The sequence below is a fragment of the Ursus americanus genome, chromosome 16 (genome assembly GCF_024610735.1).
Source record: "Ursus americanus isolate L20-20 chromosome 16, mUrsAme1.1.p, whole genome shotgun sequence".
Classification (NCBI taxonomy): Eukaryota; Metazoa; Chordata; class Mammalia; order Carnivora; family Ursidae; genus Ursus; species Ursus americanus.
This window is the reverse complement of record NC_142142.1, coordinates 18,109,239-18,129,273: the sequence shown is the minus strand read 5'-3', so window position 1 is coordinate 18,129,273 and position 20,035 is coordinate 18,109,239. Positions and strand designations below refer to the sequence as shown.

The 20,035-nt window shown below is 36.1% G+C and overlaps 1 protein-coding gene and 1 long non-coding RNA gene across 3 annotated transcripts in view; one reads left to right on the top strand and one right to left on the bottom strand.

Moving 5' to 3' along the window:
* Positions 1–20,035, top strand: part of DLG2 (discs large MAGUK scaffold protein 2) — an 857,148-nt gene that overhangs the window by 67,245 nt on the left and 769,868 nt on the right. The window lies entirely within an intron of this gene.
* Positions 1–20,035, bottom strand: part of LOC148108770 (uncharacterized) — a 39,110-nt gene that overhangs the window by 5,907 nt on the left and 13,168 nt on the right. The window contains exon 3 of the long non-coding RNA XR_015726947.1: positions 19,567–19,681. This is a non-coding gene — a long non-coding RNA (uncharacterized LOC148108770). The remainder of the gene's footprint in view (positions 1–19,566; positions 19,682–20,035) is intronic.

Here is a 20,035-nt window from a genome sequence, read left to right as displayed (position 1 = left end):
ATTCATAAGTGAATGTGAATGTCTTAGTGCTATCAAAAGTACTGAGTCAGGGACTTAGTTGGAAACTAGTGAACTAGATCTTGTACATAAATGACAGCAATAGCACGAGTCATTCAACATTAAGCTTGCTTTACTTAAGCTAGTGGAAGCTGAACACAGGAGTTTTTACATACTAAGAAGCAATAGATTCCCAAGATGCACCACTAACAGAGCTTGATTTGTGCATTTGTGACTTTTTAGAGAAACATGTATTTATAACACTATTAAACAAAATAGCCTTAAATCAAAACCATAAAGTGTGGTTTGACTAGTAGCATCTGGAAAGAATCAGTCACTTTGCATATAATGTTTCTAAGCAACCACAAATTGGAGCAATGCAAGGATAGTTCATGGGAAGTTAAAGCTGTAATTTTTAGATTTTTACAATTTTGGATCTGCTGTAGGCAAAAACACTGAAAACTCATTTATGTATTTTATCTTTGTGTATTAAATATAAATTTCATGTGACATCAAATAATCACAGCTTTTTGTGAGCAAATGGACCTTCTCAGGAAGTCCAATTTAAGACTTGTTTGTTATATATCATTATAATCTGCATGTGTAGTCCAGCATAATTATTTTGTGAAATCTAAAGCAACGCTACAACTGTGGTATCATCATTATAAAGCTATGCATTTGCTAACGTACGTCAGATACTTACTGAACTTAAAAATTTTAATTGGATTGAATCCAGTCATTATCAAACAGTATTTCAGTGTACCTTTTTACAATATGAATCTAAATGTAAGTCATTAATTTTTCCCTTTTTGCTGAGTTCCTATTTGCATTTTTTCAAATTAATTTAAATGTAAATATATTTTACACAAATTACTTCTTAAAATCCTTGAAGGTAAATCTCAAAGCCTACCACTTAACAAGCAGACAGAAAAATACATACTTTCTTAGTATTCTAAACTAAAAGCCATTCTAAAATGGCTTTAGTTTAGAATACTATTTCTCAAAAGGACTTCCTTTTTTCCATGAAGTAGAATTTCTATTTAACACTGTAAAATCAAAGAGTAAGTAGCCAAGAAAAAATAAAATAAATCTTACTCATATATCATGCAGGAGAGATTCTCTTCTCATGCAAATTTAGAGTACATTTGTAAAAATGTTCCATGTAATCAGAGAATTTTAATAGAGACTATCAGGATTTTTATATTAGATAACCAGTTGAGCTCATAATAAGAAATGTAGAAATGTTGCTTATTATTATTATTATTATTATTATTATCATTATTATTATTATTATTGGAGGGGGTTGTTGACAGAACACATTCTACCATAACTAAAATATCATTAATTGATCTTGGTAGTATATCAATTTTCACCAACAGAATAAGCAAGGGTTCTATGCTGGCATAAAAGATTTTTATATGCTGTATGTAGTTCTTTGGTTTTTGGTTTTTTTGTGGGTGTTTTTTTTTTTTTGCTTGTTTTGTTTTGTTTGTTGGTATAGAAAAAATGTATCTACAAATAACAAAATAGTGCCTTGTTATAAATGCAACATGGCATTTTTCTCTTTTTTTGTTTATTTGGGGGAGAGAGAGCAAGAGCACGGGGCTGGTGAAGGGCAGACGGAGAGTGAGTCATAAGCAGACTCTCCACTGAGTGTGGAACCCGACGCAGGGCTGGATCCCCCGACCCTTAAGATCTTCACCTGAGCCAAAACCAAAAGTCAGTTGCTTAACTGACTGCACCACCCAAGCACCCCAATTTTTTTTTCTTTTAAGTGACACACACCACGGGCTGAAAGAGCCCAGTAGAGAGGCACCTGAGTGGCTCAGTCAGTTAAGCATCTGCCTTCAGCTCAGGTCATGATCTCAGAATCCTGGAATCAAACCCCACATCGGGCTCCTTATTGAGCAGGGAGCCTGCTTCTTCTTCTCCTTCTGCCTGCCACTCCCCCTGCTTGTTCTCTCGCCCGGCCACACACATGATTAAAGCCTTCATTAACACTTTCTACCTATGTCAGAGTCCAATATTGTGCATTGGGCTTTGGTTCCTTCATTCTGGCTCAGAAGTCTACTGCCTGTGATTTCAATTCGCCAATAATTCTCTGAACATCCATAATGAACCTGTAAAATAGAAACCTAATAGGTGACAAAGAGTCAGACACTGCTTTCCTTCTGTGGAGGAGGATGGATATATATGTTATTAATGCTAATAAAAAAGAATTCTGCCATTTGTTTGTGACTGTCACAAAGGAGAAGGAATTGTTTTCTAAGGACCCTGCTGTGGGCCACACACTGAAAGTAAAGGCACTCCACTTTCATTATCACGCTCAGTTCTCTGAACTATCCTGTGTGTGGATAAGGGATTCCAAAGTCATGTAAGCAATCCCTAGTGTACCTGAACTTTGACCCAGGTCTGCTAGTCTGAATGTCTGACTCCAAATATTTTTCTATGACCTTGCTACTTGCTTTATTTCCAATCTGGGGAAACTGGGAAGGTTCCTCCAATAGGATAGATTATAAAGATGTAATTATACAGCTTATTTTTTTTCTCTTTTAAATGAGTAACACTTCAAGTTTTCATAGGGAATCTAAGTATCTAATAAAGTCACTTTATATCACCATATGTCACTCTTATGTAGGTGAGAAGCAGCTCAGACCTGTGAAATTGTTGAATATTAAAGTCTGTAAATGGATTGTATATAGCAAGCAGCTGCAACGTGTAGAGAAGGTAATGCTTTCTGGGCAGGAAAGAGGAGTTTCCTCTTCCTGGTAAGAGTTTATGTTCGTTTCTTGAGGGGAGGAGGTAAAAGCCCTCTCCCTTAAGCATTATCATAGTTATTTATATTGTCCATTTAACATTTTGTTCATGGTGTTTTAATGAGAGTACAGATTCAAAAACTCACCTTATTGTTCACCAGTTAAAGGACCTAGAACAAGTGAGATGGCTTTTAAAATTTCAGTTCCACAAGAATAAAGTGAGGGGATAAAGTTTGCCTACTATGTTAGGAAGATCAATGTACCTACATATACCTGGCACATGGCAAAGACTCCGTGCATGTTCTCTTTCCCTTCTTATGATCCTCAGACTGTTAGAATGTCTGGCCCAGGAGATTTCTCACTGCAGGACTGTGCAGCTGTTCCATCAAGCATTCTTTATGTGACATTATACAATTTGGGAAAGTCATGTTTCTAATGCTTCAACCATATCTGTGGCATGAAGCCCTTTATCGCCTTGGCCAAATGCCTGATTGGATTTGGAACCAACTTGGTTCAGGGGTCAACTTTCAATAGAATGGCTAAGTAAACGAAGCTGTTCTTTGTGTTTCTACTCCTCTGAAGGAAGGCAATATATGACCTTAGGCAAGTTACTTATCTTCTCTCAGCCTTAGTTTGCTTATCTGAAAAATATAATTCTATCTGCTTCAAAGTGTTGTCATAAGAACATCATAAATGAGATGTTTAAGGTGCATGTGTAATACGAACTTTTTCTTCCCCTTCTTCTTGAAGTCAGTGACAATTGGTAAGGACTTGTACTTCTAATGAAAGACACGGTAGCACAGCAGTTTAAAAAATGAATTCCAAAGCTTAGCAAACCTAAGTTTCAACCTAATTCTCCTGCATGGTGACTGGAATAACTTCTGTGGAACTCTTATTTTTTGTTTGTTTATTTTTCTTCCTAAGTTAGAATAATAGTACCTAAACTCACAGACTTGAGTATTTAACAAAACTCATTTATGTTTACATATAAAATATCTGTCATAGCATAAAAATGTAAATTTGGGTGGGAACCAAGGTCAATATTGCAAATGACCCTCTTGGGTAGTAGTGGGAGTAATAAATGATTTAATGACAATACAAAGTCATCATTATGTGGAAAAAGGTGTCCATATGTAGAGACTTACTTCACTTCAGTGTCATCCAATAATATTTGAGTACCTAGTAGTTATCAGGCATTATGCTTAACTCTGAAGATAGAAAAAGTTGGTAAGATATTAGTTGTAGATTGTACACAAGTATATATGTTTTCTATCTCTTACTTGTTAAACATTTATTGTGTTTCAAACACATAGAATAAAAATAATACTAAAAATGTATTGAATGTCCATTACTAAGCTTCATTATGAAACTCTGTGTTAAATTTTTCATGCATTATTTCATTCCGTGTCACGTTCTTAATGAAGTATACCTTGTTTTCACAGTTAATAGATGAGAAAACAGTCTTAAAGTGTAAATAGCTTGTCTAGGGTTATACAGATTCTGTTAGTAAACAGAAACAGAATCTAAATCCTAAATTCCTACTCCACTTTTAAGCAGGCCTATTGACACCAAATGCATGATTTTCCTTTATGAGTTGTACAATTTTCCCCAAATGAATAAGTTCTCTTAAATAGAATTCATGTCTATATATATATATATATATATATATATATATATATATATATGCAAAAAGTTAATATAAGTGTTTTGGAAAAGCAGAAGGAGCAGTTTATTGCAATGTGTATCACATGTCCTAAACAGAATTGATCAAACCTTCATTCCCACTGACAGTAAGAGCTGACAATGATGACAGTGGGCACTTAAATAGTTAAGGTTGTGTTCCAAGTTACAAGCTATCTGGGCTATGACAATACAATAAAAGCACAAAACAGCATTGAAGAGCTTGGGTATAGGAAATAAATTACCTGTCAGTGTCTGAGATCTTGTCTTTTCTATTTGTATTAACCAAGAAAAGTAAATATGAGGTAAACTGAAATAAAAAGATGTGTGAATCTACTACTGGTTCTGATCAAAGCTTTCTACAGTAGTGATAAATGCACAATTCCAAGGATAGATAACACATAACCACAAAGACTTTGAACAATCATCCTATTCTTAGAATGGGGCTTAGCAAACTGCAATTCATGGGCCTTGATCTGGACTACTGCTGTTTTTTGTAAATAAAGTATTATTGGTACACAGTGACACTGTTCAGTTAGACATTGTCTATGGCTGCTCTCATGCTACAATGGCATAATTGAATAGCTGCTTCAGAGACCGTATGGCTCTCAAAGCCTGAAATACTTATCATCTGGTCCTTTGCAGAAAAATGTTACTGACATCTGACTTGAAAGATTATCTATATTCTGGAATTTTCAAAGGAAATGGATAAATTAGCATAAAATAAACACAAAACATACAATGTCTTCTTAAAACAATTACCTAATGATTTTTTAAAGTAATTTTCCCCTTTTGTAAACCTATTATTTTGCAGAAAGTGATTATTTTACCAAGGTTTTCCTAGAATATTCCTTGTATGTGCTATGAAATAAGTTTTAAATATATTCATTGTTCTAACAAATAGATTTGAGTAGATTCTGAGTACTACTACTGAACTGAGCCCTAGAAATAAAGTTGAGAGGCACCTGGGTGGCTCAGTCATTAAGCGTCGGCCTTCGGCTCAGGGTGTGATCCCACTGTTCTGGAATCCAGCCCCACATCAGGCTCCTCCACTGGGAGCCTGCTTCTTCCTCTCCCACTCCCCCTGCTTGTGTTCCCTCTCTCTCTGGCTGTCTCTCCCTCTGTCAAATAAATAAATAAAATCTTTAAAAAAAAAGAAATAAAGTTGAGTTAGATATAGCCCACATCCTTAAAGAAGTCACAGGAGTTTATATTGTATCTTCTTATTTAAGTTCAGTTTCTTATAGATACCATATAGTTGGATCTTGCCTCATTATCCAGTCCCTCAATCTCTTCCTTGTAATTGAACAGTTTAGACTATTTATATTGGATGTAATTATTCATAAGCTAGAGCTTCAATCTGCTATCTTGCTATTTGCTTTATGTATTTACTCTCTGTTCTTTGCTCCCTTGTTGTTTTTTTAGGTTCATTTTTATCATGAGGAGAGTTAGTGTGGTCTTCCTTTTGCTCATTCCGCTTGAGGTTTGTTGAGCTTCTTAGATCCGTAGATGTGTATCAGTTATCATTAAGTTTGGAAAATTATCAGTCACTATTTCTTCAGATTTTCTTTCCTCTTCCACTTTCTGGGATTCCATTTGTACAGATGTTAGAGTACTTGATATCATTCAGCATATCATGGATACTCTATTCATTTTTTAATCCTTTTAAATCCTTGTTTCATTTTGAACAGCTTCCCTTACTGTTTCTTCAAGCTTACTGTTTGTCTACTCCTGCAGCATCATAATCGGTGGTTACTCTATCCAGTATATTTTCACTTCAGGTATCTATTTTTCACCTTTATATATTCTATTTTTTCTTTTCATCCTCTTCACCCTGTCCATGGTTTTCACAATATTCCTAAGTACATGGAGCATATGTTTGTATTCGTTTTTCAAACATTCTTATCATCTAAATTTATCATCTCTATAATTTCTGGCTCTGTGTCAATTTTTTTTTATCCTGATTATGAGTCAGATTTCTCTGCTTTTTTGCAAACCTGGTAATACTATCTTTTGGATGCTAGACATTGTGTACTTAATATTGTTTCTTGCTGGGGTTGCTATATTCCATTAGAGTACTGGATTTTCCCAGGCACACTAAGTTACATGAAATCAGATTAATATTTTTAAGGCTTGCTTTTAATCTCTTTCTAGCTAAGGCATCCCTAAATCTAAGGCTAATTAGGGTGATTTTATCCCTACAACTAAGGCAATATGCTTCTTATTCTTTGTCCTGATGCCCAAATAATGCGAAGTCACTCTACTCTGGCTGGTGGAAATGTGAAATATTCCCAGCCCTATGTGAGCTCTGAATTTGTTCAGTCTGTTGGTTTCCAATGATTCTATCCCCAGCCTCATGGATCCTCAACCCATGCATGTCTAGATTGTTATACAATCAGAATTGGCATGGAGAGTGCTTCTCAGATCTCTGGGGTGTGTGCACCTTCTCTCTCTCTCTCTCTTCCTCTCTATCTCCCTCCCTCCTTGCCTCTCTCTTTCTCTTTCTCTCATACTCTGCCTGCAAATTCTACCTGCCTCAGTCACCCTAAACTTCAGTTTCTACACATTTGGTTTCCATATTTCTTGCTTTCTCCTATAAACTGCCTTCAGGCAGTAGGTTGGGGCAACTGTCAAGTTCACCTCTTTATTTTCTTCTCAGAGGTCATAGGGATATTTATTACCAAATGACTGAAAATAGTTGGATCATATATTTTGTCTAGTTATCTCATTATTTATGGTGGAGTATAATTTCCCTAGTAGCTAACTCTTCATGGGCAGAAGTAGGAGGTCACAATTATTATAAATGAATGGTAAGATATAATTGTAAAATATTTACTTAGGTTTCCAGAGGCAAGAACTACTAATTAACTAGAAAGGTTGGACTCGGATTTACAAGGAATATTTAACATTTGAGTTGAGGCTTAAATGTGTAGGTAGGAATTTATTTGAATTTAGCCAATTTTATTTTCTATTCCTTTCAGTGATTACTGGAGCCCTTTACTTTTCAAGACTTCTATCAAAATAATCACACCTCATTCTTAAAAATTGGCCTTCCTTAAAATATTGAAAAATTCAACTGATAGGATGTTTTCTCCCTCACCTTTTCATCTTTCCTTAATACATTATTCCCTTCACAGGCATGTTTACCCTCTTTCCTCCTATTGAAAGCTTAGCTGTTCACCTGTACCATTGATTCCATCTTATTAATGGTTTGGGGTAACAGTAATACATTTAGAAACCAGAATGGATTGTATTCTTAGGATACCAATTATATTTTCCCTGAAAATTAGTTTTGAAACCCCATTTTTCCCTTAGTGTTGAGAATTAACTCATCAAATATAGCAGGAAATTTACTGTAAAATATAAATTAACAGAAGTTGCTGGGCCAAAATGCACAGATTTAAAATCAAGAGTTTAATGTGGAGGAAGCAGAATAGGGCCTATTATCTTGATTGGTGTGGGGAGCCATAGGAAGCCCAAACTGCCTACACAGGAAGGATGCTGTTTTATTCCTTATTCAAACTTAGGAAAGGCTGGAGAAATAGAGTAGGAGGCCAATGTGTAATACGCACTATTTTTAACACCATTTTAAGAAGAGTTGTTTATAACAGTGCTCAGGGATTTCATAAAAAATGACATTTCTTCTTTTTTTTAATTTCATATATTCTTCAGAAGTTACTGGACTGTCTCTTATTTTAGAAAGTAAATTCCAGATGCCCTAGACGGTAATTTCCAAGCAGAATAACCTTTACTAATAGCAATAAATATGTCTGGAAATGTATTAACTCTTTTAGATCTCCACAACATCCTTAATGAAGTTTAAGTCAACATATTTCTCAATGATTCTGTAGTAGATGAATCTAGTAGAGGTAGGGTATTAAGACCTGGTCCTTGAATCTGATGTTAAGAGCTAGTTTCCATTATTGAGATTTACTAAGCAATGTGGCATAGTCTGGAGGTTAACAGATTAGAACAATGCATATTAATTCACTTGTAAGTTTTACCATTGTTTTAGAATTTATTATCTTAAACTAATTTGGAAAAAAAAATAATTCTCCAAAGAAGAGTATTTTTAAAGGTTCATTTGCTCTAGGGGAGCATTTTGTTGTACTGAACAGGGAATCGTTTTTGTTGGCAGTGGAAGGAGCCTACAGTTTGGAGTCAAACACACCTGGGTCTGAATTCCAAATCTTCTTATTGTCATACATACTTTTATACTTATGTCTCATTACAAAACCCTTATGCTGTATCTCCCCTATATTGAACTGGAGAAAGCAGAGACAGTAATGTAAGAGAAGTAACCTGGGTTCAAATCCCAGCTCTGCTATTTTCCCACTGTGTGGCCTTGAATAAGTTGCTTGATTTCTGTGATCTTTGATTTCTTCGTATATATGGAAATAGGATTTATGGGATAATGATATACATCTTATGAGTTGTTCTTAGGATTAAATGAGTTACTATATAGCAAGAGAAAAGCCAGTGGCTTGGAGTACAGTAATTGCCAGGAAGTGACAATTTTCTTTTTTTAACAATATTAAACATAAATCATCGAGTTACAAATATGAGTATATCCTGTTTGTCACAATTGATATGGCACATCTGTGGACACTGTGACTCATCTCTTCACCATGTCCTAGGAGCCATTTATGTGCCAGGGTAGAATAATAGCCAAATCTTTGTTCCTGGATAGTTGGTAGAGTTATTTTTCCAAACAGCCTAAGAAGTTACCTCCAGCTTCCCCAGGGCTTAATTTCAGAGGTGTTAGGGTTGGGAACAGGGAATCATTTTCATCTACTTAGTATCTGGCACAAAAAAGAAAATGAAGGCATGGAAATTGGTTTCACATACCAATGAAAAGAGAAGCTTGTTATCAGTTCTATCCCCAAAAGAGAAAGACTGGGAGTACTGTTTGATGAAGACAGAAGGTAAGAGCAGGTGCCCTTTCTGAGCTCAGCATCATCTGATAGCTCTTCAAACAATGCCAAGTCTTAATGGGGGCTGAATTTAATAAAATTCCACAGTCAGCTTTTATCAAGGCCACTGCAAAGGAGATCTCTGCAGAACTGATCCAGAAAGTGTGTGTGTGTGTGTGTGTGTGTGTGTGTGTGTGTGTGTGTGTGTGTGTGTTTAAATGGATGAAATACAGAGTACCTGCTAAGTGAGCAATGGGATAATATATGCAGCATTTCTTTGTAGACTGGAAAGCACTGTGCAAATAGAAGCAATTGTCATCACTAATATTATAATGATAATGTTTAGAATTCTTTTTATTTCACTTTTTTTGGTCTGTTTCCAAGTCTTGTAGATGTACCACAGTCTTAATTCTTTGGCATGGCCAACTTTTAGAAAATCATTAAAATGATTCTTTTGTATTATCAGAAGTGTGGAACAAGATCTGTTGTGCTTTGTTTAATGCTTTGTGTTTTTTGTAAATGATTTAAAATGATTTCCAGAGTTTTCATTTGTCTTAAGAAATATTTTTTCTGGGGCACCTGGGTGACTGATTCGGTTGGGCATTAGCCTTCGGCTCAGGTCATGACCCCAGGGTCCTGGGATCAAGCCCTGTGTCTGGCTTCCTGCTCAGCGGGAAACCTGCTTCTCCCTTTTCCTCTGCTGCTCCCCCTGCTTATGCTCTTTCTCTCTCTCAAATAAATAAAAATCTTTAGAAAAAAATATTTTTCTCACGTTTATGAATAATCATTTGAAAAATAATACCAAGACTTAAAAAAAAATGGACACTAAGGCCTTTGTTATTAGTATGTTAAATTTAACTTTTCCTTTTTCATGTCATTTCCATATTTATTCACATACTTCTTATTCTTCCCCTTCTACTTTAGTGATGCAGTTTATCATTTATTTAACAAATAATTTGTGAGCACCTGCTATATATGCTAGATAGACCCTGAGGACACACTGGTAAGTGCTGCCACTGCTCTTAGACATGAGACAAGCCATCACCCAACTAGTGTAAAATTAAACTTGATAGGTGCTATAAAGGAGAAGAACATGCTACCATGTGAACATATAACAGACGTTGGACTTAGTCAAGGAGGCCAGGAGGCTTTCCCACAGAGCAGAAAACACACATGGATTTAGGGCCAAAACACCTGTGTGCCTTCTGATAAATTGTTTTGGAACCTCCTGCTGTTTACTGTAAAATGGGAACAATAATGTTTATCTCACTTGTTTGATGTGTGGGTTAAATGAACCACCGGAATTGCTGCTACTGCCCGTAGCTGTGGAGGTCCATTCTCTCTGCGTGTAGTCAGAGTGGTCTTTCTAAAAAGACATCCAGATTATGCTGCGTCTCTGCTCACAGCCCCTTTGTAGCATTCTCTCATCTCGGGAAAACTCTAAACTCCTTTCCCATGGCCCACAAAGCCCAAAATGAATTAATACTTGCTCACCTCTCCTACCTCACCTCATTCTCTGCCTTGCTCACCCATTTCTGGTCACAGCATTTCTTTCTTTCTTTCTTTCTTTCTTTCTTTCTTTCTTTCTTTCTTTCTTTCTTTCTTTCTTTCTTTCTTTCTCTCTTTCTTTTTCTATTTCTTAATTCCATCAAACCAAGTGGGTTTCCCTCCAGTGGCCCCTTGTATGTTGTGTATTTGCTCTTCTGTCTCTGAAATGCTCCCTCCAAATAGTCACGTCACTCACTGTTTCATTTCTTTGAGATCTCTTGCTGAAATGTCATCTTCTCAGAAATGATACTTATTCTCATGCCTCTATCTAAATTATCTCCTTCCACCCATATTTCCTACCCTGAAATTGTCTGGTTCTCTTCTCCTTTACCTTGCTTTGAGTATTCTTCATAGTGCTTATTGATAACACTAATCATTATAAGACATCAACAATAAAAACATTTGCTAATAATAACATTTAATATTTGCTTGGCTCTCTTCTAAGCTCTTTATAGTTGTTAACTAATTTAACACTCCATATAACACAGAGAGATAGATAAGTACTATTAACCTCATTTTACAGGTAGGGAAATAAAACAGAGCAGTGATGTAACTTACCCAAGGTCATACAGTCACAGGCAGGTGGTCAAGTAAGAATTCAGGGCCAGACAGTATTGATTCCAAAGGTTATGCTCTTGACAATTATGTTCTACTGTCTCTCAGCTTGGGATTGTGCTATATAGTCATTTTTTCCCTTGTTTGTCCCTTGTTTTCTTGCTGGTATATAAGCTCCATGACACAAACTGTACATGCAGGGCCTAGAACACTGGCCGTGGATGCTCAGTAAATATTTGTGAATAGCAGTGCCTGAACGTGCTTAGTGCAGTGCCTAGCAAAGGTGGTCTTTATTATGTACATTTATGGTAATTACATTTCATGCTATAGAAATTGACGTATGGAGCTGGGAATAACTGTCTGCAGAAAAATTACTGAGTTTGAAATACCTATCTTAAGTGCCCTCCCCCTCCTGTTTCAGTGTCCCTTACCCTCTGCTTGTGCTTCCACTGTCATGTCTTCAGGCCCCATACTCTCCTCCTGCCCCTGTTATCCTTTTCCTTGGAAGTGATCTGAACTTTCTACTTGAATTATAAACAGCTGAGTGATGACTTAGTGATCCCTTGATGCAATAGGCTTCTAACTCATATCACTGAGAAACAATATTCAATAAACATTTATCAAACATGACTTACTTTGGGACACTGTGCAAGATGTTGGGAAACAGGGTGAAAATTAAATTCTTCCCCTTCAAAGCATCCCACCTCTTCTAATCCATCCTCCAGCATGATTCTCATAAAATGTCACATTTGTTTCACAATTTTGATGGCTTCAATGAAAAGGCCTTGTGTGGTCTTTTTTTCTGTTTCCTCATCCCACCTCTTCTCAAGTCCAATTATACTAATGAGCTTCTGAATCTATAACCATATTAATGGATGCTTTTGCCCCTTCATACAACCCCTTCTGTCCCTTGCTGTGCTCATGTATCACTGACTCACTTATTTCTCCTTCATATTTTAGCTCAACTGTCACCACCTCCAAAGATACTTTGCTGCCTGAGAATCCTGCTGCTGCTTATATCATCCTATTTGCCAGGGAACCTTATGGACTGTGAATTAAAGTAGGGCCCATGTATTTATCACTCGTTCCCATTAAATATTACCTTGTACACGGCAGAATTCCTCCTTGCTCTATGGCAGATGCCCCTAAATTGTTTGTTAGAAGGAAAGCAAAGTAAAGGCCATTTGAATCAATTTGATGTAGTAAACCTAATTGTATAATCACCAGCTTCAGTGAAGTTGGTAGAAAAAGAAGTTTTCAGAGGGTCCAGAACCCTTCCCACTGATGGGAGGTGATGTTGGTTCTGGGGAGGACTCCAGGTTGCAGATATGGGTAACATGACATGATGTGGTCAATCTGGGGATTAACAGTTGATCTAAGGTCTAGAGATTAATTCTCTGCTCCTATTCTTCTAAAGACAACACTTCTAAGGTGTCAGTGAGAGCAATTTTCCACAGTTGATCCACTTTAATGAGAAATCTTTCTTTGTATTTCCAGCAAATAGCATTTTTCTCATCCCTGAAAACAAAGTTATTCTGCCAAGAAGAAAATGTTTTGAGGGGAAAAAAGTGCATTTCCTCCTCAAAATTAGGGAAATAAAGATAAACATAAGGGAGAAAAGGAGGCCAGTACGCAAGCATGATTTGTTTGAATTTAAACTTACTAATGCAGTTGCATTGTTTAAAAAATTATAAACAGTCTAATTCACCTTTGTAATTCACATATTTAATATTTATTGAATACATATAATGTAATGAACACTTGATTTTAATGCAAACACTTAGCTCCTAAAATCTTTCACTTTGATACATTTTTTACATATTGGATTTTCTTTGACGTTACACTGTTTTACTCATCTATTAAAGAGGAAGATGTTCCTATTTCAACACTTCGTTGAAGAATTAGAATAATGATTGAATCAGCATTTTCATTCAAAATTTATTGAGAACTACACATGACAGTGTACCAGATGCTAAAGCTATGGTAGAGGACAAGCCGGACACAGACTCTGGCCTCCCGGAAGCTGTATGTGAGCATTTAATTGGTTCTGATTGTGGGAAGTGCTGCAAAGGAGAAGTGCAATGTGTGCTGAGAATCTTCTGCCAGGGATGTCTGACCTACCAGGGAGGTTATGGAAGACTTAACAGAAGGTAAATCTGAGAGCAAGAGGATTAGTGGGAATTGGTTAGTAAACTGAAAAAGTTTTGGAAGAATATTGTTGAAAACAGAGGAATCTGCCTTTGCAAACATTCTGAGACAGGATGGAGCATGGCCAGAGTGATGGGAGAGCAGAGAGCCAAGAAGAGAGGAGAAAAATGAAGACAGAGACATATTGCACACAACCTTGAGGGTCACACTGAGGAGTTCCGATTTTATTCAAAAAGCAATGAGCACCGTTTGAAAGTTATCAAGCACATTGTGTTTCATAAAATGACAGCTGCTCTATGAAGACTGGTTTGGAGGAAAAGTCAGCCCCATGGTCTGAAGGGGGAGGAATATGGTCCATAGAACAGAAGGCCTTTGATTGGGACTAGAAACCATCGTTGAGACAAAGAAATGGAAAAGTAGATTTCTTTCTTTCTCCCTTACTCCTTCACTCCTTCTGTCTCTCTCTCTCTCACTCCCCCTCTCTCTTTCATTTTCCCTTCCTTCATGCCTTCCTTTTTTCCCTTTTTCCTTTTTTAAAACATCCTGACTACAGCACTGAGAATGACTGGGAGGGGAGTAGAATTGAATGGAAGGAGATAAAAAAGTTAAAAGCCATAATTATGACTGGAACTAAGACAGTGCCATTAGAGACAGGGAGATGAGGATGAATTCAGAAGATATTTCAGAGGTAGACAACAGAACCTGGTGACCAATGCATGTGTGAGGATGACAGAAAATTGTCAAGAATGACTTTCAGATTTCTGATGTGCAGCTGTGGGAATAGCAGTGCTGTTGACCAAGGGCAGGAATACTGGGGAAGACAAGGTTTGGGGAGAAGAGTGTCAGTAGAGTTTCGGATATTTGAAGTATGAGGTATCTCTATGGCTTTCAAATTGTATTGCTAAGTAAATCCTAAAACTCTCCATTGAGTTTAAGTACCATGGAAATTTTTGATAGCCTTAAGGTGAGTGGCAAAAACCAGTTTGGAAAAAGTTGAGAAGCAAGTGGGAGGTGACAGAATGGACAGAGTAGAGACAACTGTTTCTGAGAAATGTGGTTGTAAATAGAGGGAGAGAACATAGTGATAGGTAGAGAAAGATTTTTTTTTTTAATGGGACCAAGATTTGAACACATTTAAATGCCCATGAGCAATATCTAGGATAATGGGAGAACTTGAATACTCTGAAGAAGGAAGAACAATGTGTATTATAAGGAAGAGGAAAGGATCCAGGGTATAGGAGAAAGGAGTAAAATTCTTCTGTGTTTCTTTATTAATCATCCTTGAGATTCAGAACTTTAAAACAAAAATAAAAAATTTTGATAACCTATTACCTGCCAGTCATTTTTATGAAACCTTTGCCTTCTTCTTTCATAAAGTTTCACATAATCTGTTTCAATGAACAGTTTCCAGGTTTTATATTACCCTTTCCCAGCAGTTCAGGGAGTATCTGAAATACTGTGATCCACAAGTTATTCTAAGACATTAAATATATCTTAATGCCTTGGTCTAGCCACAGCCTATGCCAATGGAGTGAGCTAGCAAATTTGTGTGTTACAAAATGGCTGCTGCTTCACTTGCACCCAAAATCTCCCACACTAACTGGAAATTTACAAGAAATGGAATTCTGGGAGATGCAGTTCAGTCTAGCCATGTTGACACATTGCCAAATGATCACAACAACTTCATTGTTTCATTTGGTATCACTCTGTGGTTTATTCGCTTTATCACTTACCTCTTTAGTGCATAGAGTCACCTGTGTGTTATGTGTCATGCATTTTGCCAAGTGCTTGATGTATATCATTTCATTTACTCCTCACAGCCACCCTGTGGGGTGTGTATATTATTACCCCTGTTTATAGAGGAAGAAACTCCCTGTCTTTCCCAAGGCTCTTGAGCTAGAAGATGTTACAGCTATAGTTGAAACAAGGTTTTAAGACTTCAGGATTAGTGCTTTTTAAACTGATGGGGAAAAAAACACACACACATGGACTTGATACTATAGAAAAAAGAAGTGATCCTCCTTTGGCTTGGTGGAACCCCCACTTCCATCTTGTCTCAGATTGTATTGGCTCATTTGTTTAGAAGTCATACATGTTTCCAAAGGTTAAGTTTATAGGAGGATGTTCTGTGACTTAGGCACAAAGATGTGCACTGTCTGCCTCAAGCAGTTTAATAAACCTTCATATAAATTCAGCAATCCTGATATTTCAGCACTAAAAACTTCTTGCCCAGGAGCTGTCGTTATTGAGAACTATGACTACGTTTTAATTACTATATAGATTTATATATGGCATATTGTGTCTATTCTACTTCTCCTCCATTGTTACAGCCTGTTTTAATTAGTGTTTCAACCTAAATCTGCTGAGGCAAGATCCTTTTAAGTCTTCACCTTATGCCAAGAATCAGAATCACCACTTTCCTAGGATTACTGGCAAATTAATATTTCTGCTGACTACTGATTTATCAAAATTGCCAGTTCTTTAGAAGGACAGTAAAAGAACAAATATTGATGGAGTACCTACAGTGTTCCAGACTTTCAGTTAAAATATATCAATAAATCAAATGGTACTACATACATTATAGTACCATAAAGTATGTACTGTTGATAGTTTTTAAGTTTAAAACAAAGTTCAGAGAGGTTAATTACCTGGCCACAGTTGATGAGGTCCATACATTATTTATTTATATATACTTTAAGTATGTGTGTATGTATGTGTGCATGTGTGTATTCACCCTCTTTTTAAAGAACAATTTGAAATTGTTTTATAAACCTGAATGTAGTATAATAAGGTAAAATAACACAATTATGAGAAATAATCAGCAATATGATATAATATGGGTTTAAAATCTATGTCATCAGTAACATTAAATGTAGAATGTATGCTTCAGAGGTCCTCTATATTTGCCCGAAGAAAATCAAGACCTGACGCTGGGTCTTTTAGCATCCCATGAAAGGGAGAAAAGATGATAAGGGTTATTGTTTACAATACACTAAGATTTGAAACAAACTTTTTTTTTTCCCGGAGAAACAGAACTTTCCTGGAACTCAAAGCAGAGACTTATTTCCTGTTGGTTCTGACAAAGAGGGCTTTATATAATGGACTGTACAGTGCCCTCAAAAAATCTTTATAATAATGAAATTTCTAGAGCTTAGAAAAAATAAAATTATTTAGTAGACGGAGATGGGCTGATACAAAAGCATAACTCTAAAAACAATTTCTTATATTTAAAAGATGGTGGGATGAGAATAGGAAAACATTGATTTGGTCTAGATATATTGCTCACTGGTGGCCTAGATTATTTCAGAGTTAGATTTTAGAGTATTTAAAAGACCAGATGAAGAGCAAATTATTCCACAAATATTACATAGCTACTATTTTGTGTAATCAAATTTTGATAAGTACAAAATGGAAATGAATGAAAGATTATACCTGCAGAATGAGTTGGTTGGTTAAAAGCAGAACCACATTCATTAGGAATTAGACAAATAAGGAATTAGCCAAACTAGGGAACATTTGTTGAATGACTTACTATATGCTAGACTGTGTTCAGTGTTCTACATATGTTATCCTGTGCAATCCTCTCCAGTCTCTTCGGAGGGTTTAGGAATCCAATATTGACAAGGACCTGAATGGACGACCACTCCATCTCTGCATGGAGATTGGCCAAAGCAGCATCTGTGGTCAGAAGCAAGTTCTCAAGGGGTCTGACTATACTCTCCCACATAGATATTGGTGAGTAAGACCTCAAGGTTCTGTACTAAAGAACAGTGGTTTTAAACTCATTTTGTTACTGTTTGTCTATCCGATGGACCCTATAGAGGCCATCACTGTAAAAATGTAATTTGAAAAGGTCATGAAGCCCCCTGGAACATACCTCTTCAGGTTAAAGAATTGTTGAAAAGCATGGCCTTGGTAATTTTAGTTTGCATTTTTTTCAAAGCCTGAATAATCAAAGATCTATCTTGGCCTTATTTTTTAAATATACATGGAATTTAAAGGTATTTTTTAAAAATGTGTATACCCATTGAGATAAACTGAATGGAAAAATCATACTTGATAAAATAAATGAGAAGAAACATTGTGTATAATTTTTAATTGGTTCCCAATCAATTAAATGTTGGAGGATCTCCATCAAAGGTGGCTATACTGGCAAATATTTGTCAGTATGAATCCCTCCTTCTACAGCAATTAGGCAGTAGTGCCTTTTGTTACATAAGGGTTCTCAAAATTCATGAAGATAAAACCAGATCACCCTACTGTGGGCCATGTTAGAGCTGTCATGCATGGTTGTGCAGGTTGAACACTGCACAAGAGCTCAATATCTAAGGGAGCATCCATCACAATGTAGATATTATAGTTTTTTAAAAATATTTCTTATCTAGATATTTCATCTATATCTATATTTCTGTCCACTTTTGACCAGTGAATTTTCTTTTTCTAATAAAATCTGAGTATTAAAAGAATTTTCCAAAGGATGGAAATAAAATGTAAAAGAAAGAACAACTTTTTCAAAATGCATAAAAAAACACTTTATAGGAAGTAATACCTCTGGACCTTATATATCCAGAACTTTATCTGGTCACTAAAGTTTGAGTCAAAAAGAAGAGGACCCATAATACATCTGACTTTATACACCATTCCTCTTGGAAATGATTTCCTGAACCATCAATATTCTGTCTCCCATATACTGATCCTGGCTTTGCTAATAAAGTGAAGATCTTGTTTATATATTACTGATTAAGGGTTTATAGTGAGCTCATGCATTTGACTCATACTACATAAGGAATGGTTAAAAGAACTTGGGTTGGTCAACCTGGAGAAGAAAACCGAGAAGTAATATAATCAATAAGCTTTTCCCAAAAGTGTTTTTCCATGTGTAATTAGTTTGCTAGGGCTGCCATAGCAAAGCATCACAAACTGTGTGGATTAAGCAACAGTAATTTATTGTCTCACAGTTCTGGAAGCTGGAAGTCCAAGACCAGGATGTCCACAGGGTTGGTTCCTTCTGAGGGCTGTGAGGGAGAATCTATTCTATATTTCTCTTCTGGTTTCTGATGATTCGCTGACAATCTTTGGCGATTCCTTACTTGTAGATACATTACTACATTTATGCCATCTACACATGACATTAGCCTTGTGTGTGTATCTGTCTTTGTGCCCAAATCTCCCTTTTTTTAAGCAATAACAGTCATATTAGATTAAAGCCCACTCTGACGACCTCACTGTAACTTGACTACGTTTACAAAGCCATTATTTCCAAATAAGTTCACATTCCAAAGTATGGGGGTTAAGACCTCAACTTATCTTCTGGGAGATATAATTCAATGCATAACACTACATGTACAGTAAAAATGGGAAACATTTATTATTAGGATCCACTCTTGGTCATTCACTACATGTATTAGCATATTAAGGGTTCTGAGAAATTCTGTGTTAAACAAATCTGAATTAACTTTATTTATCCTGGAGTTCTCTAAATCTCACCTACCCAGCCTATCTATGAACGTCCTATGGGAGAAAATATTTAGATGGAAGAAAAGTACAGCATGGAAGAAGAAGTATAGGATTTGAAGTGAGATATAGTATAAAATTCCAATTCTGTCATTTCCTAGCTATCTGATCTTTGGCAAATTACTTTACCTCTTTGGGTTTCAGTTTTCTCATCCACTAAATGGATGTAATTATTCCTACTTGATAAATATTTTTTAGGAATTCTAAAACAGAAAATGTACATTGAATCAATTATTTACCTCCTTATGTATAATATTTGGCATATGGAAAAGTATAGAAACTAGTAACAACAGTGACAACTATATATGATATTTGTTGAGCATTTACTATGTGCCACATACCTTCCACAATGCTCTAACTTGTGTTATTTGTTCTGATGCTTATAACAAGACTTTGAGTGTTGTTCTATTTTTTTAGATGAAAATAATGCATTTTAGAGAGAAATGGTTACTTACTCAAGGTCACACAGTGTCAGAATGGAGATTCAAATCCAGGTGTTTCTGGCATCAAAGTCATGAACCCTTCACAATCATCAGATAGGAATAATATAAGCTGCAAGGAGCAATGTACCTAATAGTGACAAACAAGAATAAATCATTTTTCTGACATATCAAACTTATCAAGGGTATAAACTTCCATGCTATCAGGGCTGACATCTTTGCAAACTTTGCCTTTCGGTCATCATCACAAGATGACCCTACATATCTGGGCATCATGTACTATTTCTGCACAGGACGAGGGGAAGAGGACACAAAGATGCCAATAATGTCTACTCAGATTATCATGGCCACAGTGTGTTTTTCCAGATTTCCCTTTCACCTCATCCACAGATCTCTGCTTTCAGCTCATAGGCCAGGATTTAATCATATGGCCACCCTTTCCAGAAGGAAGGTCTAGAAATATAAATATTTATCTTTTTCAGAA